The sequence below is a fragment of the Apostichopus japonicus genome, chromosome 12 (genome assembly GCF_037975245.1).
Source record: "Apostichopus japonicus isolate 1M-3 chromosome 12, ASM3797524v1, whole genome shotgun sequence".
Classification (NCBI taxonomy): domain Eukaryota; kingdom Metazoa; phylum Echinodermata; class Holothuroidea; order Aspidochirotida; family Stichopodidae; genus Apostichopus; species Apostichopus japonicus.
In genome coordinates this window covers 10,554,065-10,579,810 of record NC_092572.1, presented here as the reverse complement: position 1 = coordinate 10,579,810, position 25,746 = coordinate 10,554,065, and the positions used below count along the sequence as shown (strand labels likewise).

Genomic DNA, 25,746 nt, shown 5'->3' with positions numbered 1-25,746 from the left:
ATTATGTAAGGTTATAATCTTGTATTACAGTTTATCTTGGAATTTGTTTTGGAAATAATAGTTACTATTTTTTTTTTTAAATATGTACAAAAGGTTAGATTTACAAAAGGCTAGGTTACAAAAGGTCTTTACTAACACAGTAAGGGATGGTGAGTTTCTTGACACTTACTTGGTGTGTGAAGATATTGCTAATTATACAGTAGGTTAGGTTTAAATCACTTTGATAAAAAAAATCTTATCAATTGTGTAATTTTTTTTTACAACTTTAGAGATAAACCACAGAGATTGAATCTCTGGAAAGTGTTTACTGAGTCAATCTTGAATTTGTTCTTTTCTTTTCACCTTTTAGTATTCCGCTGAAGTAAAAGGCAGAGAATTAAGTCTGCAGAACTCATTTGCAACTTTCGGTGAGTACAGTGTATATATATTCACATCTAAAAATGGCGGTATGAGCTCTCCCATTTGTCAATGAGATTTGTTACGAGAAAGTTGTTTCTTAATTAATTGTGAGCACCATAGAAACATGTCCTTTGTTAAGAAGGGGCCGGCCGATTTCTTACAGGGTAAGCCATCTTCTTCCCAGTCGATTTGATTTGCCGCCACATTCAGATGTAACGCAGCAACCTTTGCTAGTACCTATATTCTAGAAACCGAGATGCACACAAACTCTGCTACTTGGGGAGACAGCAGTACGATATTTCTTGTAACAACAAACACACTTTTTGAGGGATTTTGAGTCTCCGTTATGGTCCATAAACGTTACTTTTTTTTGTTTTGTCTTCTTGCTCTCTCTATTTCTCCTTCTGTTGGCTGGAAGTTAAAACTTTGCACAAAACAAACAGTCGGTGCTTATCTGATTAAGGACGAGGTGATAGAATATTGCTCTCCCGCTGAGCCGGCGATACTTAACAATCTCGGAGATTCGATTTAGGACGCTTGACGCTGCCTGGGTCTCCGTCACGGAACCGGTACATGGATATTCACACACTGTAATATTAGAAATAAACACATTCCTATGACGCTAGGGTTGGCCCCCATCTAGTAATCATTTTTTGTTCACAGAAATAAGTGCACCATCCCGAAACGTTCACAGTGCGGGCATTCCTGTCTCAGCATGGTCTCATTTTGTTTCCCTGGCAACCGCTTATCGTGTTTCCCTTCTCAGTGGTTTTGTGCTGCCAGGACGGAGGCCAGAGGTCAGGGTTTGATACTGTAGCATTTTGCTATTAACCTTAGCTGACCCAGGGGGGTCCGTCGTATTTGCATCGGTGAAGGCTTTATTTTTCAAGGAATATCGCTTCGGAGCCAGATAGATTCAATTGTGGTTTGAACCTGATGCGTTAGCTGATCGGCGATGTGCTCAATATATACGTCCCCGCGTTGATTTCATTCCCAGCTCAGGTCTCTATAATATGTATATATAACTCCGCAAGTAGTTACACACCCAAACCCTTGGGTCGGTCACAGAGGAGGCTTTTTTTGAGCAAAACACCTTGCCGCATCCCGAGCGACGCAACCTGTGTGGTCCGCCTAGTTTACTACGTCAGTGTCGGCCATATCATGGCGGGTTAGCACTCTTTTAGAAGGTAAACAAAACGATGGGGGTGGTTTGACTCTCCAGCGCCGCCTCCGACCAGTTTCTCCTTAAGACCGTAGACCACAGGAGCTGCCTATAGATTGGTATTGATCAAGAGAAATGAGGGGATTGTGCCATCTTTTGGACACATGTCTCACCCAATTTCCATCAGGGGTGCCGATTGGTCGGTCACATCATCACTAGATGAGATTGCCATTTGGGCATAAACGGCGGGTAAATGGTTCATCCCAGTAGGGGAGCTATCATAAAGTCTATGCACCCTTGTAGGTCTTATCTTTGATGTGGCTTCAATTTGATACTAATTACATTAAAAGATGGGACGAATTAAGGCTGGCAACAAACTAAGACTGTTTTGAAAATTCAAAGATTTGTGATAATGATTACCGTTTGTGAGCGGGGGAGTGGGGGGGGGGTGAGGAGAGGGGAATATTATTAGGGAGAAAAAGAGGGGCAATGGAAGAGGTCAGGCTATGGAAATGGGTGTCCATTCTTGGTTTAAGTTCTTCTTGGGTGTGGTTTTAAATGTCCAACTTGGCAACCCTTTTGATGGTTGTACAGTAAGGAGACTTGTACAAAGTATTAAAATAATATATATAGAAGTTACTTTCTGTACAGCACTTTGGGAATTTGTACTCTATTAAGTTTATCAGAAACAAGAATATCAAAGAGTAGCTGTGACACATGTTTTAAGGTAAATATTTAAAACACTGTACAAGTTGTTTTCTATTCTTCATTCTGTTATAATTTCATGGCCAATTTCATCATGATGTCGTCCGTGATTTTGCTGGTCTACTAAGAGATGATGCTTTCAACCAGGACAGTACTGTAAGGTCTATGCTTTCACAGTTGAGTTGATTTCACAGGGATTATTGTAGCAAATACTATCAAACCAAACAGCCTGCTTTAACTTAATCTTCACCTTTCTTCCTCCCCTTTTGTATTTGTTTGTTTTACAACAATTCTCTTCCCACCACAAGAAAATTCCTCTGGAGCAAATGCCAGTATAGTGTTGCTTGATAGCATCTTAACCTCTGACCTTCAAAGCCTTCCATCTTCATAAAAATTCTTTGTCACAACAGGACAGGCACAGAATAACTCTAAAAAAAAAAGGACTGCAGTTTCCCTCTTTTGACAAGTCTTGTTGCCATGGTAACTAGGTCACCCTTAACCCAACCAGAAACCCCTTTTTTTCTGATGATTATTCCGAGCTCCTAGAATATGTAGCCCCTGCAGACCTTTGAAACTAATCTGTCAAGATACTTGTATCAGAAAAAAGAAAGACGAAGAAAAAAATAGAAATTGGGAATAATGAGAAAATATTTTTCTCTGAAGGAAATGACAAATATATAGGTTCCAGCCCTACATCAACACCACCCTCTTTTCATCATCTTGTAACTTTTTTGTGTTTTTTTGAGGGTTTCCTTCGTTAAAGCATCATATGAAGGCAAAAAATAAATAAATAAATAAAGTGGTGATGACTACAAGACAGACAGACTGAAGATTTTTATAGCCCATGAAATTTCTTTGCCCAATTTTCTTGCCCCACTTTCTCACTCAAACCCCCCCCCCCCAGCCCATTGGAATGGCATCTACATGATTATAAAGACTTTAAATTGTGGAAGTTAGGTTACTAACTTTCTAAATACAGGATGGGGAGGGGAGGGGAGGGGGAGGCGGGGTGGGGAACTCGTGTTCAGCGACCATGTAGGGAATTTTCTATGCACCAGATATATCTTGATTTTGTAATTAATGAGAACATGTTGTACACCAAAAGTGAGTAACATAATTCCCTTTTCTATACATTTGGATAAGTGGTATTTCTCTTGAAGTGGTACTTCATGTTTTGCATATATAGCAAAGGGTATTGTGGGAAAAATACTTGTTAAGTCTACTGTAACAAGCTCTCTTGTACAGGAGAAAAGTTCTAAGGTTTCTAAATGAAGTTCAGTTTCGTCTCTGGTAAATAAATACCAAAACACCAGAGAAGGAGAATGGATTGCACACCATGTCATCTATATGCATCTGAGTGACCTTTGACCTGGACCAAGATAGCAGGGTGATGCATGATACATTCAAGGAGATTAATATTGTCAAGAGAGGGGGGGGGGGGGGGTTGGGGAGAAGAAGGAATGTTAGAAAGATATTTGGTTGGAAGTGTCAATGACCCTCCAGTATCTAACCCATTTTGCTTTTGTAGTTATTTCATTTATATGTTGTAAGCTACAGTATATATAAACAAGCTGGCCCTCTATATTTGACTTAGTAAATTTGTAGTAAATATGGACAGGGGGGGTGGGGGAGGGGATGGTGGGATGGGGGAATGCACATGCAGAGACCATCTATGAGAACCTCTCCTTTAAGCCTCAACAACATTTCTTAATTCTGGTTTCAATGTCTTGTTGGGTTTCATAAACTCCAGTTGATGTTCACATTGGTCACACAGTATACATGCACCTGGTGTACCCAGCCAAGATGCAAGAATACATATTTCATTTTTAGCCATTGATATAACATTTCATTTTCAAGTTTTGATAATATTGTCTTTGTTTCAGTTTCTTCTCATTCCACCGTAAACCTTATGAGTAATATTGATAAATGATTTCCGTTGAGACATTTGTTTGACATTAATTGCCATGGATATATTGCCATGCTGTCTGGAAACCATAATCCTTGGGGATAGATCGGGTACAGTTGGTTGGAGTCCATATCTCTAAAGCATCCAGTCAGTACCCGTGGAGACCATCAATCCTGGTACAAGCCCTATATTTACTTGCTTCTTTACCAGGTCAGGTTATGTGTTGATCTGTTTTGAAATGATTAAAGCAGCTAAGTATTTGTGATTAATTACATGGCCGATTTTAGCCTGATTTCCAAAATTTTGTGACATAGTACTTCAATGTAACTCACAGTAGGGGGTAGTCAGACATCCCTGGCAAAAGGCCCGGACAGTCCCGGTTCAGGATTTCCACAAGTCTTGAAACATGGTTCATGATTAGCAACCCATGTCATCTCATCTCCAGAATGGGGTCCAGTGAAGTAATTGGGCCCGGGCCCTGGCCTCTCCACACCTCTGGGGTATCTGTCCTCCATTTTGATCTGATGTCACGTGGCCATCCTAACTCAAAGAAAGATGACAGACTTTGGTTAAACTAGGATCATAAATCGAGGGATCTTAATAGGTGGCCCACGGGTCAAATCCGGCCCACAATGTGACGCAAATTTGGCACTGGATCGAGCCTTATAAATGTTTCATCACCTACCAACCTTTATCCTTGCAGATTGCTCAATTTAGGTACGCACTGTATAGTGTGATTGTTAATTTTGTCTGGCTGGCCCCTTTGCTCCACCCAAAGATCTCATCCAAATATTTTCCATCCAAAGATCTCTGATCCTCTTTAGTACTTAATTGAGACCCCCCCCCCCATCCTTGTTGTAGATGCTTTCACTAATGAAGGTTAATTATCGAGTATATATGTATAAACTAACGATTTCCATTATGCTTAGGGAAATATAGTCACCAGCCATTAGCTTTCACTTTTGGTGTGCATGTATAATTAAACAACATGAAGAAATAAACACAAATTTGGTAAGTTGCCCAAAATTTTAGACTTTGATCATACATTTTGTAGTTTCAGATGAAAACGTGAAGAGTCAATGTAGTGTGAATAGAATTTCTTATTATTTGATGGGGATTTTCTTCAAAAACAATATAATGTTGATAACACTTTCCAAATGTAAAATTATAAACTAGCTGTTTCGAACGTGGGTCTTCTAGAGGCTTTAGGTCTGCATCTTGGTCGTTAACTGGTGCCAGCAATTAACCCTGGTGTTTTGTGTCCCAGCAAATCTATTTTGACATCAGCCATTTGAGAATTGACATTTCTTCTCTTTGATAAAGAACACTGTCTAGGTTTTTTTTTGTTTACCTACTTTTTTTGGGGTTTCTCTTAAAACCAAAATAAGTTGATAGGCTACACCCCTTTACCACATGACACACATAACTTATAAGCTTATTTCCCTGTTTCATAACTGTTAGTATTAACCACTGGCAGCAAAGATACAGATTTATGCAAATGAACTGTTATATGTCATTTACCAAAACTGCAGCTGTTGAGCTGTGTGGGTTTCAAGGGGTCAGATAAGGTCATCGATGTGGATTTTTTTGGTTTTCTTTTTTTGGAAAGAATGCTTTCGCCCCCCCTTTAATAAACCCAAGTGTATCTCGAGGGAGCCATAAAGGGGTCTTGAGTATGGGGGACAGTTGCTTTACCAGCCAGGGAGAGAGAGGAAGAGTGTTTTTTATGGGTTTATTGTAGGGCAAGATAGTAGTAGTCACAGAAGGAGTATTCTGGTACATAAAGTGAAATAGTCAAATGAATGATGGTAAATGATTACTGTAAGGCAGGACAGAGGGGGTAATGAAACCAAGGAATGTGGCATATGGTGCAGTTAAAAGTTGAAGAAATTCAAACAGCTGGGACCTGAAGAGAAAGAGGGATAGTAGATATTATAGAATGATAGATACCTACACAATCATTGTGGGATTATTCCACAGAACTCTTTTTTTGGTTCCTTGCTAAAAGCAAAGGAACCTATGTATTCAGGTTGGCGTGTGTGTGTGTGTATGTGTGTGTGTGTGTGTGTGACGCTTTAGTTTGTATGCACGATAACTCAACAAGGGATTGACTGATCATGATCAAACTTGGTGGGTGGGTGGCCCATAGTGAGTAGATGAACCCTATTGTTTTTGGTGCCCACAAAGGTCACCAAAGGTCAGTTATGGTCCAAAAACCCAAAATACTAAAACTGCAATAACTCCCAGTGCCAATGTGCGACAAGGTTGATATTTTGGGACAAGTTGTGAACTGGTTAGGGAAACATTTTGAAACTTAACGGTCATGTGATCTGAGGTCACCAAAGGTCAATTAATGTTAAAAAACTAGTATTTTTGCGATAACTTGAGAACGAAATGTCCGTTAGGGTTGGGAGTTGCTTCAGTGTAATCCAATTGTCGACCCACATCTGGGTGACCCTTGACCTCAATTTGACCTCTGGTGACCTTTTCATGTTTTGGGGATTTTTACAGTTTCGATGCTATTTTCAGATGTCAAAGGTACCTTCCGATCATAAATATCGATAGGTTGACCCCTGTGTGACCTTTGTGTGCGAACTTTCATGGGGTCAAAGTTTTCGGTCGGAGTTAGGATAGCTGTACAGACTTGTCGTGTTGATTTTTGGAATCAGCAGATCAAACTACATTTGAAACCAAGGTCAAAAGGTCAAAGGTCACATTAGAAAAAATGTGCTTAGTTTGGGAGAAAACGGGCGAAAAAGAAAATGTTTGGTTTTGATGCTAGATTTGGATATCAAAGGTACCTTCCGATCAAAAATGTCAATGGGTTGACACCCGGGTGACCTTTGTGTGTAAAGTTATACAAGGTCAAAGTTAATTTTCAGACATTTAATGCAATAACTCCCAGTGCCAAGGTGTAACAAGGTTGATATTTTGGGACAAGTTGCAAATGGTATAGAGGAATATTTTCAAACTTAACGGTCATGTGATCCGAGGTCATCAAAGGTCAATTAATGTTAAAAAACTAGTATTTTGGGTGAGAAAATGGGCAAAGAAAAAAATGTTTGAATTTTTACAGTTTTGATGCTATATTCACGTCTCACCAATCAAAAGTGTCAATAGGTTTTCCCCAGGTGACCTTTGTGTGTGAAGTTATATGAGGTCAAAGTAAATTTTCAGACATTTAGTGCAATAATTCCCAGTTCCAAGGTGTGACACGGTTGATATTTTGGGACAAATTGCAAATGGTATAGGGGAATATTTTCAAACTTAACGGTCATGTGATCCGAGGTCACCAAAGGTCAATTAATGATAAAAAGCTAGTATTTTTGCGATAACTTGAGAACGAATTGTCCGATAGGGTTGGGAGTTGCTTCAATTAAATCCAATTGTCGACCCGCATCTGGGTGACCCTTGACCTCAATTTGACCTCTGGTGACCTTTTCATGTTTTGGGGATTTTTACAGTTTCGATGCTATTTTCAGATGTCAAAGGTACCTTCTAATCATAAATGTCAATGGGTTGACCCCCGTGTGACCTTCGTGTGCGGAGTTATATGAGGTCAAAGTTAATTTTCAGACATTTAATGCAATAACTCTTAGTTCCAAGGTGTGACACGGTTGATATTTTGGGACAAGTTGCAAATGGTATAGGGGAATATTTTCAAACTTAACGGTCATGTGATCCGAGGTCATCAAAGGTCAATTAATGATAAAAAACTAGTATTTTTGTGATAACTTGAGAACGAACTGTCCGTTAAGGTTGGGAGTTGCTTCAATGTAATCCAGTTGTCGACCCGCATCTGGGTGACCCTTGACCTCAATTTGACCTCTGGTGACCTTTTCGTGTTTTGGGGATTTGTACAGTTTCGATGCTATTTTCAGATGTCAAAGGTACCTTCTGATCATAAATGTCAATAGGTTGACCCCCGTGTGACCTTCGTGTGCGAAGTTATACGAGGTCAAAGTTAAAAAATATTAATGAGGTCACAGGTCAAACGTGAAAAACTCCCAAGTTGCAATAACTTGGCTACTATTTATTGGAATTTCGTCAAACTTGGTATGATGATATTGGTAGATAGTCTCCACACACTGATGTGTGTTGCAATTGATATCATGCATGTTTATAGGGGGGGGGGGGGCTAGCATTATTTCGTTATGAAAAGTTTGTATGCACAATAACTCAACAAGGGAATGACCAATCATTACCATACTTGGTGAGTGGGTGGCCCATAGTAAGTAGATTAACCCTGTTGATTTTGGTGCTCATATGAATATTAATGAGGTCATGGGGTCAAACGTAAAAAACTCCAAATTGCAATTACTTGGCTACTATTACTAGTCGGAATTTTGTCAAACTTGGTATGATGATAATGGTAGATAGTCTTCACACACTGATGTGTGTTGCAATTGATATCAGGGCTTAGCATAACTTTGGCAACAAAAGTTTGTGAGCATAAATTACTGTTGTTGTATTAGGGCTTTGTTAGAAATTTCCCTATGAATGGAATTAATGAACAGCAGCAAGGAACCATGAAATGTTTTCATTCTGGTTTTCTTTTTCTTCTCTGAAGTTTGAATTGCTAATGCATGATTTGACTGGTTTACAGTTTTTAGGTCACCAGTTGCTCTAACAAGTTTTATTCCAGAGATCCCAAATTTCAACAAAAAATAAAATAAAAAATAGCAATTAATAAAATAAATAAAAGTTATATGTAATATTCAAGCCTTTCATGTATTTAAGGGTTAATTTTCATGTATGCAATCGGATCTTAACTAGCCCACAGGACATGTGCAACCTTCTTGCACTGTGCCCCCAGAATGAACCTCTCTGAGTTCACTGCCTCAATCTTTCAAGTTCATCATTCCAAACTCTTATAATGATTCTGCTGGAATTCTGTCCCCAAATCTGCAATCAGCATTTACTTGCATGAGAGTTTTTAAGTTCAATTATATAGCTGTTAATTGGTCAAGCATTTGTTTCACATAGTATTTGAAAGTAAAGGCAAACAACTTTAATAATTTCATGAATTTCATCTTGTATGTGACTAAATATAATAATGTGAAAAATAGGATGAAAAATAGGTTATGTTATTTGTTTTCACATTCTTGCTTTCAAGGACACTGAACATGGGTTTGTTGTCCTAATGCAATATTTGTTAATATTTTGTCTTCTTTTGAAAAGAAGAACATCACATGATTCAAATGATATATGTGGGCTTGTAATTAGGGGTTAAGTTATTAAGGTCTAAAATTAAGAAATTTTGATGAGCGCAACATTCCACATCATAGTTTGCACATATTTAATGAATTTCCCCAGATTTATCAAAACTTTCAAATGTGTATGTCTTGAAAACCATATGAGCTTTTGAAAAATTTTCAACAGATTTTGAATGAGATTATCACACACAACAAATGTACTGAATACGTTGCAATTGTTTGTAGTACTTTAAAGTGGTGCAAGGTACCACTATAGCTACTGTACACTGTAGACTGGTAGTGTATTTTTGTGGTCATTAAACTTACATGATTGATATTAACTATTAATGTCTAAATGTCATATCCTTCCAAAGCTTATAATCTTGTCTATTTAAAGATCTGTAAAAATAATCTATGTTCAGAAAATCTCAAATTGATATCTCCCACCCCTCCCCCCCCATTAATAAATAAATATAGACCAGGTATATTAATTGAATTTCGTTTGGCAAAATGCCACTTTAAGAACACATGCATTGACCTATATGATTATCATCATCCCATACCCAAATATCTTGACAACATATTTCAGGAGTCAATTATTACAAATATATATTTAGGATTCTTGAAGAGTATCATAAACGATTTGTGTAAATACCAGAGCAATGGCCCGCTACACCAGGGGGTCGGATGATAGCCCTGAAGGCGTCTGACGGTGCGGGGGCACCATCTCAAGGCTATCTTACCTTTGAAGTTGACCCTCCTCGGCAGAGCTCTGTTGTAATTACTGACAGAAACAATGACTTGAAATGATCTGTTTGATGATAGGCTCTCTCTGACATCGGTGGGCTCTTGCCGTTAATAGGAACCGACATATGGTGACAATAACAGGTCTACTGTGGGCATCAGAGGGAGTGAGATGGTTTCAAAACTTTTGCGTTGGTATTATATATATACGTCCAAGTTTATTTTAGTCACACCCATCATTTAGAACTATTTCAGTACTTATTACCATGTATTAAAGTAAAGTAGGCTACTTAACACATAAGAGATATGATCTAGCATATTTCTAGCATATTTCAACACCAGGAAATAGAATACATAGCAAATTGGTGGTATGTAGACTCAGGTAACAAAAGTATCTAAATCATATTAAAAGTGTGGTTGCAAGTTCACGGTTGGTAAATTTTTGTTTTCATCTCCGAATATAAACCAGGTTCCAGACATCAAGAGCAGCTCTGTTGGAAGTCATTACAGTGTACATTGTCACAAAAAAAAGTACAACTTAACGTTCATGCTCCAAAATACGTACCAGTATGACGTAAGCCATCTCTCTAACGACTTCAAAAAGTAAGCAGCCCTCGGTACGTACGGTTCTCAGCGAGCTGGCCCTGTAGCACATTTCATCTCGGCCTTCAACCCAGCTATATCTTTGTTGGTTTTTCTACTTAGTACAAGCCGCATGGGGTACTTTCAGTTCAAAGCCTCCGCCATCCGCCAACTCTCCAGGCTGGAAATTGTATGTGACGTGAACTCAGTGTTGTGTATTTCCCGTCATAGGCACTGCTTTGGCAGGGTTCTGCCCGCTGCTGGTGGGGTTCTCCATTAATTGATACTGTTATCAACCCTAGCAACAAATCTATTTTCACTTCTGATGTCCTTTTTCACTCTCTTCCCCCTACCAAGTGAAAATCTGATGGTGCTTACTGTACATGTATTTATATGTTATCTACTATTAAAGACCTGGTGACTTTTTCATCCCCGAATGAAGAAGAAGAAAAAAAAAAAAGTATATTTATACAGTCAGATCAGGACAGAAATTGTGAGGGTTTGGAAAGGAAAGTTTGGGCAGTTATGTGGCACTGTATATTATACAAACTGTATAGAACATGTTTTGAAGGTATCGTAGTTTGGGAGTTTATATACTTTTAGGAATGACATGTTGACCTGCTGTTAGTATACTATCACCATCTGGATTAGTATACTATACTATCGGTATACTATACGATACGATATGATACGATACTATGCTATATAGTATAGTATACTTTAGTAAACTATATTATACTATAATATATAGATTAGTATACTATACTATTGGTATAGTATTGCTATACTATTGGTAAACTATACTGTACTATACTATACTACACTATAAAGTACTATTGTATTGTATTGTATACTATAGTATACTATACTTTACTATACTATAATATATAGATTAGTATACTATATGATATGGTATATACTATACTATATGATATGCTATACTATACTATTGGTATAGTATTACTATACTATTGGTATACTATACTATACTATACCATACTGTAAAGTACTATAGTATTGTATACTATAGTATACTATACTTTACTATACTATAATATATAGATTAGTATACTATATGATACGGTACGATGCGTACGATACGATATAGTATACTATACTATATTATAATATATAGATTAGTAAACTGTACTCTACTACACCAATTAGTATACTATCACCAAACCATTCAAAATGCACATGGAGTGTAGTTTCCTCGGCGGGAAGAGCCGCTTTTGATCAGTTTCCTTTCACTTGTCAGCTCAGTCAAACACTAGGGCCCGTTGCCAACGGCGTACAGTAAGTGTTTTTGACAGTAACGCTGTGGAGTGATACAATGTTGCCTATTTGGCACCGATTTGATGTGAGCTATTCTGAGTGACTGTGATGGACTTGAGATGGAAGAATGTTAAACATTTTTATATTTTCTTTTATGTTATTCTTAGTCTAGCTCTCTGATCCATCCCTGAAACACAAACCTTCCTCTCCAGTTCTCTAGACAGACCTCACCTGACCTAGCTTTTCTTTGTCGGGCTTTCAAAATGCGCCTGATTATCTTTCGTGGATGGAAGTCACTACTTATCACCCATCAAACCAACTTTGTTTTTAACACTGTTGTCTTGTATTATTAGCCTTGTTAGGTGTAACAAACAGATAGACAGACAGATAGAAGGGAAAGAGATACTGTTGAAGAAACCATTGGTCTACCAGAGGAATAAGAGGTTACAAGTGTCCTTTTATACTAAATAATGATCCATTTTGTGAAGTATTATCATTGAAAATTTTAAAGGAGTGGGGAAAAAATGAAACAAAACAACAAGAACTGTTTTTTTTTTTTTTCATCCATGTCAACTTCAGGAGATTGCATTTATTTTGATTCAATATGAAAATATATTTATATACATTACTAATTTCATTTTGAAGATACAAAATTTATGGACCTAGTAGTGATGCAAAGGTTTCCTGTGGAATGCAAAAGACAATTTTAACTTCAGGAAGGTTAACCAGCCATTTATGTGAGGCCATTAACCTTATCAAACTAGAAAAACTCTGGTACTGTTTGTAATGTCCTAGGCCCCCAAGTGCTGTTACTGTTAATAGTTTATTGATAATATTCTTAATGGTATTTGACAAGCTGAAAGAAGGATGGGTACAAGACAGTTTCAGTTCTTTCCAGTGAGTTCCTGAGCCTATCCTTTCTCCTAAAGCAGACCATTAAGCATGCAAAGATCAACATGTGTTAAATGTGTTTTTTGTCCTTTCCTAAAAAAGGTAAAAGAAATGTGAATTGGTTCACTTTGATGGTTAGGCTTGAGGTTGATATACCTATAATACTGTGCTAGGATACACAGAACAACTCTTCATTGACCAGGATGGTGGAGGATTAACCTGTATCATGCTTAGGTTAATTCATTGCCATGGAAATGACTTCACAGTTTTCCATGCACCTGTGAAAAACTTAAAGAACAAAAAACATGCAGACATGGAAATTAAAAATAAAACCAAAAATGAATTAGCATATTTATGCCTTAAAATTTGAAGCAATTCCTGTTGTAATTTAAACCTTCAGTAATTGGCTCCACATTCCAGTGGGCTTTAATTCTGGGACGGGTTCGCACCCATGCACATTGACTTGGCAGAATGGGGTTGAATTAGACCTAGTGGTATGAATTATATACAGCTCAGTCAGCCAAAAATAATTTGGGAAAAGTATCTACCAAACAAGAGGTCTGAAAGATTGATGGAATAGCGGATCATGTTCTCAGATCAATTTTCTTGCACCTTTTCTTCGGTTCTTTGCCCGAGTTGTGATTCCCCACCTATTTATATTAAAAGGTGTATTCTGAAGTATGCCAATAGGTCCTTGACTGAGCCTCCTCTGCCCTCTTCCTCCACCTCATAGTATGTCAACACCTCTCAAAATTCCTGGCTGCAGTCTTCTTTCGGTGAAGATGGTGCTCTGGGGATGAGTCGAGGGAATTATCATGTGCGACTCATTACGGGGTAATTACCGAGTTTGTATAGAAGTTTGATGGTCCATGTCATTTGCTCGTATCCTCAAAAGAATTTTTCCTGTCCCCGATTGTCAATAACCATTCATTTCACAAATTTCACTAAACAATTCGCGCTTGATGAACAAGTGATCGTATATCTGCGAAACCTCTCCATTGAAATTAATTTAATACCGATGATCCAGTCAGAAAATGAAAAAAAAAATGTAAAATAATTGGAAAACAATGTAAACTTTTGGCTTAGAATGTTACGACGACAGACATTGTTCCCTGAATGTTTTGTGGTTTGATTCTAATGAGTTTTGATAATGGAAAAAAAATGTCAGAAATTTAATGTTTGTAGGAAAGTAACATTCCCTCTTCATTGGAACTTGAAAAGCAAGAAGAAAAGGATGGGGGAGGGGGTGGGGTAGAGCAGGTGGAATGGGTGGAAAATTGAACTTTTCTCTGTGGGGGGGGGGAGGAGGGGCATGTTGGTTATATTTGACTCATAAGGAAAGCAGAATTAAGCCTTAGAATATTATTTCAAATTTCTCAAAGCACAGGAAATATTTGCTTGAAATATATCTCGTTTTGGACACCACAGTATTAATTTAGTAGCTGGAAGGAAAAAGAGGTAGGAGAATTGTGGTGTATTGATGGTTGAAGAGGCTGCAGGGAGGGGTTGCAGGAAGGGGGAAGGGAGAGAAAACCTGTTTGCACATGAGAAACGGAACCATTAATGAACTTACATGACCAGTTTCTGGTTGGTGCATTCTGGTCTGAAAATGGGGTGTGTGTGTGTTGATCTGTGCCAACATCAGAAAATTCACTGGTACACGTGAGTGACTTCATCTGTCATTGCTGCTCCCAGGAATATGGCCCCCCCATGCCCCTGGGGAGGCCATGACCTTATGGTAAGGTGAAACCTACCCCTCTCTTTGATGGATGGCTTGACCTGACAGTTCTGGGTAATCCTATAGTAGTGAATCTGATGTGGCTTAGATAAGTCACTCCTCATTCTCTGCCAAACCTGGTGTCAATATCAGATATTTTTTGCATAAAAATGTGTGGAACTTTCTCTCTGTGAAACTTGCCCTCCTTCCCCCCCACCCCCCTTCAAGTTTAACTGTCTTTAGTTGATATAATGTCAAAGAATCCTGGGAATGGAGAATGATTGGAAGAGAGAGAGGTGGAGAGGTGTACAAAATGGGTCTTTGTTTTAAGGAGTCCCAGGAGGGTCAAGTAGGGTTAAGCTGATAGACAGCTGATTTGATATAATGGAGCTGATCGGGTCTCTTAAATTCATTACAAAATTGAAAGGGAAGAAGAAAGGTAAAAAAAAAAAAAATGGTTTCATGTAAAAAGAGGTTTGATTTGTAAGTTGGGATAAAAAAAATTATAAAAAAAAATGGGGAAAAAATGCAGATTTAAATCTTGCAGTGAATTGTTAATGTAGTTGGTGGTTGAGATCTGTAAATATACTGTATGGAGGTTATGGTTGCGAGTATTAAGGTTCGCCCTGATCAAAACCGGGGGGGGGGGGGCATTTATAAGAGGCACTTACTTCCCACAAATACATTTATGTATGGTCTCCTCAAATACTAGTGTTCAAATTGGTCTAGTCTTCAAACAGGGGGTGTGGCTACCATCCATCCAAGCCCTGATTTCTCCTTCATATCCCCTTGTGACCATTTGTGTGGTAGGATGGCACAAAATTGATCCAAATTTGATCATTTTGATGCTCATTATTTTTTGTCACATGGGGAGGGGGGGGGGGAGGATTGGTAAGTGTGTATAGTTAACAAATTCCAAAAACATTTAAGTGAACTTGGGGATTTCAACTCAACTTTGTGCACCAATTACCTACAATGGCCTTTAATAATTGAAACTATTTGACTAATATGCCTCCTTTATTTTATGTTGAAGACTGTTTGAAAAGTCCTTGAACTGACTACAAAACATAAGATGATTGAATATAGTCATAACCTGATAAACTGTATGTGCACAGGCAATAGGTTTCGATCTCCAGCAATGCCCACAATCAGCAGAGGGCGCCATCATATCGGTTCTATCTACTTCTGCAAAACATGACAAGCTGCAGTCAAATGACTGCATGGTAATTACGGTACCATAATTTAATCAGTATTAATTAGTATTATACAATTTCATTCGTAACTATTGCGGAAGATATCTTCTGATACGTATGGTTGAAGTTTTAAATCAAGCTAATTGGATTATAAAGAGCAACTTAACTTGTGTTTTCTAAAAAAATGGTCAAATTCCTTTCGGCAAAAAATGCTCACATGGAACCATGAACTATATCTAGTCAATCACCCAGCGCGTCTGTACGCAAGTACTTCCTGCGTGTTCACAGCTTGTGGGCGCTTTCTTGCGATCTTGTTTTCTGATTCGGAGATCTGTAAACATTACAAATCGTGCACGTATTAGGACCGATTCACGCATGCATTAGGACACAGATATCACAGCGCCCTCCGTCCGATTAATGCATGTAGAGCAGCCATTATGAGAATCTGCAGACATATCTCATAAAAGATTAACATTTGGGATCAGCAAAATTAGAATTTAATTACCAGCTGGAACGGAACATGAATCTACTGGGGAAGTTCTGTGTTTTGTAAATCCAGATCTTGGCACGGTCTGAACCCTCGGGGCCAGTCAATGTAAATTTTGAACATTGTTCAAGTGTAATATATAGTGTATATAATTCAGTAAGGTAATATAGACTATGTATCCAGTAATAATTAGTGTATGTATTCAGTAAGGTAATATAATTAGTGTATGTATCCAAAAGGTAATATAATTAGTAAACGTATCCAGTGAGGTTATATAATTAGTGTACGTATCTAGTGAGGTAATGTAATTAGTGTTTGGTATTCAGTGAGGTAATATAATGAATGTACGTATCCACTGAGGTAATATAATTAGTGTTTGGTATTCAGTGAGGTCATATAATTAGTGTACGTATCCATAAGGTAATATATTTAGTGTACGTATCCATTGAGGTTATAAAATATTGCATGCATTCAGTAAGGTTATATAATTAGTGTACGTTTCCACTGAGGTAATATAATTAGTTAACATATCGAGTGAAGTAATTGAATTAGTGTACATATCCATAATGTATTATAATTAGTGTGTGTATCCATTGAGGTTACATAATTAGTGTATCCACTGAAGTAATATAATTAGTGCACAGTATGTATCCAGTGAGGTAAAAATGAAGTGTACGTACGTATCCATTGAGGTTATATTATTAATGTATCCACTGAAGTACTATATTTAGTGTATGTATCCAGTGAGGTAATAAGTGTATGTATCCAGTAAGGTAATATGATTAGTGTACGTATCCAGTAAGGTAATATAATCAGCTGGTGGACGTATCCATAAGGTAATGAAAATAGTGTACGTATCCATTGAGGTAATATAATTAAGTGTACATATCCAGTGAGGTAATAATTAGTGTACCTATCCAGTATTAAGGAAATATAATCAATTTATTTATCCAGTGAGGTAATATAATTAGTGTACATTTCCGGTGCGGTAATACAATTAGTGTACTTATCTGGTGAGGTAAGATAATTAGTGTACTTATGCAGTAAGGTAATAGAATCAGTGGACGTATCCAGTAAATATCTTCCAAACGCTGCAAGACATTAATCAGCAGAGTATTTTGATCCCTACAACGATATATGTGTTCCGTTTGCTGTTTCGGCGTCATAAACGCATTAATGTCTGCCGGTAAATAACCTATTTCATGCTCGGTTGTTTTACGTCAATAGTTGTTCAGGCTCGCCTCGTCCGTTGAGCTACGTCGGCGGTTTCGCTGGAGTCCCTGACCGGTCGCGCCGTTCATTGCTACCATATGTGATAGTACCAGCGAGATGTTTTCACGCATCCTCGCAACATCTGGTCTCCTCGGGCGGGTCTGGATGTTTGATCTTATATATAGAGAGAGGAAACCGAACCGATTCATTAGGAAGAGCTCTTGTTTGATGCGTAACCATGACATTAATAGACACGACTGGAGGATGTTTCCGAGAATTCTTTGTTGGACTTGGCTATGCGATTAAATCGTTGAGGGAAAGGGAGGACATTCCTATGCCCTTTAGCTGAAAAAGTAATCTCTCTTTGTATCATAAACAGGAGCCATGCAGCTCTCTAAACTCTCAATTGGGGTTTTAAATTAGTAGGTATACAGAATCCTATAAACTTGTGGTTTCTGTACATTGTACACATAGTCAGCAGTAAAGTTGTTGGTATTTTGCATAGAACAACTGTGTACAATTTCAAGTCTCTAAATAGCAGATGAAAATAGAACATGCCAGGTTGTCGTCTCCTTATTGGTCTAATGAATTATTACACTGAATAAAATTCTACAGATGGTTCCATCCTAGCTGTGAGGGGTTCAATTCCAATCTCCCATGTGCGCTATATATTGCATTCCACTTAAACCAGCTGGTATTTTCAACTCAACCATCGGTGGGTGCTATGGGACCTTTTACAGCTCTTTTTTTTTTTACAAGTTCATAAATTATCTTCGATGTTCTCATCCTTGGAAAGTTTCTGTGGTCATTGCCCCTACTTTCATTCTGACCCCCTGTTCCCCTCAGAGAACCCATATCTATCATGAAACTTCTTGATGGTAGGTTTTGGCGACCTAATACCATCTGTGGAAACCATCCATCCTGACTTATCTGGCAGTCATTTCAGATGGTGACTCTCAGCACCTGTTTGCTGGTGGTGACATCCTGGTGCCAAGTTGAAACCATTTTATAATGCATAAAAAGTCTGTCATTTGATCATAAAATATACCAAAGAAAAAAAATTAATATCTTTATTAATATATATATATAAAAAAAAGGAAAAGAAAAATGAATTAAAAATAATAAAGAGTGAGTTTAATCAAACTATAAGAAAAGTGAGTTCAGTGACTTTTTGAGAGCAATAATGGAAATATACTTTTGGGGTTGTTTTGACCTAAACTCAGAGATTGGAAATGGTTCAGTATGAGAAGGGGGAGGAATGGAGTCGGGGGGAGGGGAAGAATCTGGGAATATAAATTACTCCAAAAGGTAGAAGCAGGGGTAGAGATAGGGTGTTTGAGATTTCATGTCAGTGAATATTTGCATTCAAGCTAAATTCCAAAGCAAAAGTGCGTGGATGTTGACTTGTATCTTACAAGTGCATTCACTGGGATAAACAGGGTCATCGTCGGGTCACCCATCGACTGTTGTCAGGCGCATGATCAGATCGTGGGCCAAACGACCCATCTGAAAGATTTTGTGATCAGGATCGTCAGAAGCAAGAATCGGCAAACGATCGGTTCACTATTAAAGAATCCTTTGCTGGACGTGTTGTAATATCGTTCTAAAGTTATGTAAATTAGCTATCATTCTAGTACTTTGGATTAAGTCTCTAGCTCTCTGGTTTAGCTACACCAGAGATTCCACTAAGGAATTCTTTGTTTATAGATCATTCAAAATCTCATTTTCCTAGGGAAAGGGAGGCATGAATGTTTAAACACACGCTGGCCGTCATCAGATCATGAGTTGTACACTGCAGGTGAATGGGTCCCCTTCCCCTGTGATCAGATCTTGAGGCACCACAAATAGGGGGTGGGGGAATGGTGGGATGGTGGGATGGGGGAATATCGACAAGCTGGCTAGCCTGTGTGAACACAGTGATGCAAGGCCTCTTCAGATGATATGTATAATTCATTTTACCTATATGTCTGTTTCATGTTATATACATTTATTTCATTCTTGTTTTTCAATATCTGGTCTCTCTCTTGGCTTTGGTAAGTCTTTGGGGAGCGCATACTCATCAAGATGCTTTCAGATATGAGGTTGTAAACCGATAAAATATCCAGTGCCCTTTTTAACCCCCAGACTTCTGACATGGAACATGAAAAAATTTGCCATTATTAAAATAGTTTTAAGTGACAAGGAGGTAATTACTATTAATGGCCATGAAACTGTCAATATTTCGGTGAACTTCAGTTCCTGAAGGATAGCAGAGAGTGAATATAAAGGGGCGCTGTGGGGGTACCCTAAAAACAAGAGCCCTTTCTGTTTCTGTTGAGGTGGGGGGAGGGACGTTGTCACAACAAGGCCGGAACTTTATGTGTTTGGTAATCATATTGGAGATAATGTTCACTGCAGATACTTTAGTAAAGTGTTAGTATGTCTGTTCTGTAAGTCAGTCAGTCTGTATGTTTCATTATCTTCATGAGTATGTTGAATTTATTATATCGTAAAATATGGCAATCTAGAAAGGGCAATCCGAATACAACTCATCCCACTTACCATCCTACAAAGTGAATATTTGATGACGACTGTTGCTATGACAACTGAGACAACATTAAATGTACCCATTGCCTCCCCATAGGAAGATTCATACAGCAAAACACTTTCACTGTAAAATGATAGAACCACAATTCCCTTTAAACATTTTGATAATTTTACAAGTGCTGTAAACTTTATTAATTGATTCTTTTCTTTTCCTGAATTAAAATAATCTGCTTTTTCTGGGCAAAATTTGGCAGAAAAAATGAACGGAACGGAAGCTACACCTATATTAACTATACCGTAACAAATACATATATTTGAAGTGTTGACTTATATACCTGCCAATCACATCATTATCACAGCCAAGTCTGGGATCTCTTAACAGAGTGACTTAAAATGTGGAAGTGTCTGTCACTCACCACAATTCATACTTCTGCCAAGCTTCAGTATTTAGGTAGGCTTTGGAGGGTTTAGCAAAGAAAAGCTTAAATCAACAAATGGGTGGTTAAAGGCTGTGCTGGAGTAGTTTGTCAGATGCCCGGGGTGGGGCCTGGATGTGACGGTATTTTTAGATTCACCTGACCTAAAATAAATGAAATTTAGACCCAAAAAACGATAAAAAAAAAAGGAAGTAGTTATGTCGTTTCTCCCAGTTCACTCCCACAAATGTAGCAGGAGCCCTGGCTACAATATTGGGCTTTTTTATGTTAACTGAATATGAGATATAGGCTACAGTATGTCATCTAAGTGCTGATATACAGTAGCCTATGTATAGTATAGCCCTGTAACAGGTATGAATTGCCACGGGAGAGAGGGAAGGGGGGGTGGGGTTTTGGATGGAATTGAAGGATCTGGGAAAGAACAGGAATGCATCTCTATTATTAATTGTAGCAACTTTTGTAGTTAATTTTCTATTCTATCCAGCACGTAAATTAATTCCCATCACAATTTACAGTTTAGTTCATGTAATTCAACAACATCTTTTAATTACTCACTCATTAATTCCCTGCTGTCGGTTATATTGATTTAGTTTGACTTCGATAGCGTGCAATCTAAATGTTTCAGTAATAATTGGTAGGAAATTGGCAAAACTTCCCTTCCCACCAGAGATTCCACTAAGGAATTCTTTGTTTATAGATCATTCAAAATCTCATTTTCCTAGGGAAAGGGAGGCATGAATGTTTAAACACACGCTGGCCGTCATCAGATCATGAGTTGTACACTGCAGGTGAATGGGTCCCCTTCCCCTGTGATCAGATCTTGAGGCACCACAAATAGGGGGTGGGGGAATGGTGGGATGGTGGGATGGGGGAATATCGACAAGCTGGCTAGCCTGTGTGAACACAGTGATGCAAGGCCTCTTCAGATGATATGTATAATTCATTTTACCTATATGTCTGTTTCATGTTATATACATTTATTTCATTCTTGTTTTTCAATATCTGGTCTCTCTCTTGGCTTTGGTAAGTCTTTGGGGAGCGCATACTCATCAAGATGCTTTCAGATATGAGGTTGTAAACCGATAAAATATCCAGTGCCCTTTTTAACCCCCAGACTTCTGACATGGAACATGAAAAAATTTGCCATTATTAAAATAGTTTTAAGTGACAAGGAGGTAATTACTATTAATGGCCATGAAACTGTCAATATTTCGGTGAACTTCAGTTCCTGAAGGATAGCAGAGAGTGAATATAAAGGGGCGCTGTGGGGGTACCCTAAAAACAAGAGCCCTTTCTGTTTCTGTTGAGGTGGGGGGAGGGACGTTGTCACAACAAGGCCGGAACTTTATGTGTTTGGTAATCATATTGGAGATAATGTTCACTGCAGATACTTTAGTAAAGTGTTAGTATGTCTGTTCTGTAAGTCAGTCAGTCTGTATGTTTCATTATCTTCATGAGTATGTTGAATTTATTATATCGTAAAATATGGCAATCTAGAAAGGGCAATCCGAATACAACTCATCCCACTTACCATCCTACAAAGTGAATATTTGATGACGACTGTTGCTATGACAACTGAGACAACATTAAATGTACCCATTGCCTCCCCATAGGAAGATTCATACAGCAAAACACTTTCACTGTAAAATGATAGAACCACAATTCCCTTTAAACATTTTGATAATTTTACAAGTGCTGTAAACTTTATTAATTGATTCTTTTCTTTTCCTGAATTAAAATAATCTGCTTTTTCTGGGCAAAATTTGGCAGAAAAAATGAACGGAACGGAAGCTACACCTATATTAACTATACCGTAACAAATACATATATTTGAAGTGTTGACTTATATACCTGCCAATCACATCATTATCACAGCCAAGTCTGGGATCTCTTAACAGAGTGACTTAAAATGTGGAAGTGTCTGTCACTCACCACAATTCATACTTCTGCCAAGCTTCAGTATTTAGGTAGGCTTTGGAGGGTTTAGCAAAGAAAAGCTTAAATCAACAAATGGGTGGTTAAAGGCTGTGCTGGAGTAGTTTGTCAGATGCCCGGGGTGGGGCCTGGATGTGACGGTATTTTTAGATTCACCTGACCTAAAATAAATGAAATTTAGACCCAAAAAACGATAAAAAAAAAAGGAAGTAGTTATGTCGTTTCTCCCAGTTCACTCCCACAAATGTAGCAGGAGCCCTGGCTACAATATTGGGCTTTTTTATGTTAACTGAATATGAGATATAGGCTACAGTATGTCATCTAAGTGCTGATATACAGTAGCCTATGTATAGTATAGCCCTGTAACAGGTATGAATTGCCACGGGAGAGAGGGAAGGGGGGGTGGGGTTTTGGATGGAATTGAAGGATCTGGGAAAGAACAGGAATGCATCTCTATTATTAATTGTAGCAACTTTTGTAGTTAATTTTCTATTCTATCCAGCACGTAAATTAATTCCCATCACAATTTACAGTTTAGTTCATGTAATTCAACAACATCTTTTAATTACTCACTCATTAATTCCCTGCTGTCGGTTATATTGATTTAGTTTGACTTCGATAGCGTGCAATCTAAATGTTTCAGTAATAATTGGTAGGAAATTGGCAAAACTTCCCTTCCCACCAGAGATTCCACTAAGGAATTCTTTGTTTATAGATCATTCAAAATCTCATTTTCCTAGGGAAAGGGAGGCATGAATGTTTAAACACACGCTGGCCGTCATCAGATCATGAGTTGTACACTGCAGGTGAATGGGTCCCCTTCCCCTGTGATCAGATCTTGAGGCACCACAAATAGGGGGTGGGGGAATGGTGGGATGGTGGGATGGGGGAATATCGACAAGCTGGCTAGCCTGTGTGAACACAGTGATGCAAGGCCTCTTCAGATGATATGTATAATTCATTTTACCTATATGTCTGTTTCATGTTATATACATTTATTTCATTCTTGTTTTTCAATATCTGGTCTCTCTCTTGGCTTTGGTAAGTCTTTGGGGAGCGCATACTCATCAAGATGCTTTCAGATATGAGGTTGTAAACCGATAAAATATCCAGTGCCCTTTTTAACCCCCAGACTTCTGACATGGAACATGAAAAAATTTGCCATTATTAAAATAGTTTTAAGTGACAAGGAGGTAATTACTATTAATGGCCATGAAACTGTCAATATTTCGGTGAACTTCAGTTCCTGAAGGATAGCAGAGAGTGAATATAAAGGGGCGCTGTGGGGGTACCCTAAAAACAAGAGCCCTTTCTGTTTCTGTTGAGGTGGGGGGAGGGACGTTGTCACAACAAGGCCGGAACTTTATGTGTTTGGTAATCATATTGGAGATAATGTTCACTGCAGATACTTTAGTAAAGTGTTAGTATGTCTGTTCTGTAAGTCAGTCAGTCTGTATGTTTCATTATCTTCATGAGTATGTTGAATTTATTATATCGTAAAATATGGCAATCTAGAAAGGGCAATCCGAATACAACTCATCCCACTTACCATCCTACAAAGTGAATATTTGATGACGACTGTTGCTATGACAACTGAGACAACATTAAATGTACCCATTGCCTCCCCATAGGAAGATTCATACAGCAAAACACTTTCACTGTAAAATGATAGAACCACAATTCCCTTTAAACATTTTGATAATTTTACAAGTGCTGTAAACTTTATTAATTGATTCTTTTCTTTTCCTGAATTAAAATAATCTGCTTTTTCTGGGCAAAATTTGGCAGAAAAAATGAACGGAACGGAAGCTACACCTATATTAACTATACCGTAACAAATACATATATTTGAAGTGTTGACTTATATACCTGCCAATCACATCATTATCACAGCCAAGTCTGGGATCTCTTAACAGAGTGACTTAAAATGTGGAAGTGTCTGTCACTCACCACAATTCATACTTCTGCCAAGCTTCAGTATTTAGGTAGGCTTTGGAGGGTTTAGCAAAGAAAAGCTTAAATCAACAAATGGGTGGTTAAAGGCTGTGCTGGAGTAGTTTGTCAGATGCCCGGGGTGGGGCCTGGATGTGACGGTATTTTTAGATTCACCTGACCTAAAATAAATGAAATTTAGACCCAAAAAACGATAAAAAAAAAAGGAAGTAGTTATGTCGTTTCTCCCAGTTCACTCCCACAAATGTAGCAGGAGCCCTGGCTACAATATTGGGCTTTTTTATGTTAACTGAATATGAGATATAGGCTACAGTATGTCATCTAAGTGCTGATATACAGTAGCCTATGTATAGTATAGCCCTGTAACAGGTATGAATTGCCACGGGAGAGAGGGAAGGGGGGGTGGGGTTTTGGATGGAATTGAAGGATCTGGGAAAGAACAGGAATGCATCTCTATTATTAATTGTAGCAACTTTTGTAGTTAATTTTCTATTCTATCCAGCACGTAAATTAATTCCCATCACAATTTACAGTTTAGTTCATGTAATTCAACAACATCTTTTAATTACTCACTCATTAATTCCCTGCTGTCGGTTATATTGATTTAGTTTGACTTCGATAGCGTGCAATCTAAATGTTTCAGTAATAATTGGTAGGAAATTGGCAAAACTTCCCTTCCCAAAATGAAAAAACTGCTCTGAAAGAAGTTGATTTGTACATTTGCCGGATCCTCGACGATGACTTTGGAAAGAATTATAGTCTTGAAAAGTATGTTTCATAATCAAAGACCAAAAAAAAAAGAGAAAAGGGAAAAAACTGAGTATATTGAAGTAATATTTCTATAGCTATTCCTCATTTTAAAGAGGTTCACCTGTGAAATATATAAAATCTCCTTTAATTCTAAATTAATTGATGAATGTCAGCTCCTCATTTTAATAAGCATGTGTCCTATTAATGTTTAATCCTTTAATAAGTCATGTTATATATATTCTAATAACTCAACAAAGCGACCGGACTGACTGCAATATTTTTAACAGTTTGCAATGTTTCAATATTTGATTTGAGCCTTAAAGCCATCCTTTGAAATTGAAACATCTCATTCTTGATTTTTAGTTGGTCTAATTTTGCAGATTGGGTACTAGAAATCATTTCAAAGATGTGATAAAATATTTATAAGTGGTGTCTCAGGTTTTCTTATCATCTCAGGTTTTAAACATATTTGTCTTGAGACACCACAACAGAGCAAGCAGTATTAAAGACATGTATACTTTTGTGTAGTTAAATTTGAGATTCTTGGATGCAAATCTTTGTATCCAAGCATGCAGTTACTTTAAGATCTCTGGGTTCAACATTTATCTGTTTATTTTGCAATTTAAGGAGAATATAGTTTCGAAAGTACACTCGAACCTCACCATGGGGAAAGACTT

General features: G+C 37.9%; 1 protein-coding gene across 2 annotated transcripts in view; it reads left to right on the top strand.

The window, feature by feature from the left end:
• LOC139977014 (cell adhesion molecule-related/down-regulated by oncogenes-like) overlaps positions 1-25,746 on the top strand; it is a 125,067-nt gene that overhangs the window by 54,100 nt on the left and 45,221 nt on the right. Inside the window, exon 4 of one of the 2 annotated variants that reach the window (XM_071985957.1) lies at positions 350-407. The exons of the other annotated variant lie outside the window; for it this stretch is intronic. The gene's annotated coding sequence lies outside the window, so the exon portion shown is untranslated. The remainder of the gene's footprint in view (positions 1-349; positions 408-25,746) is intronic. 2 annotated transcript variants of the gene reach the window in all.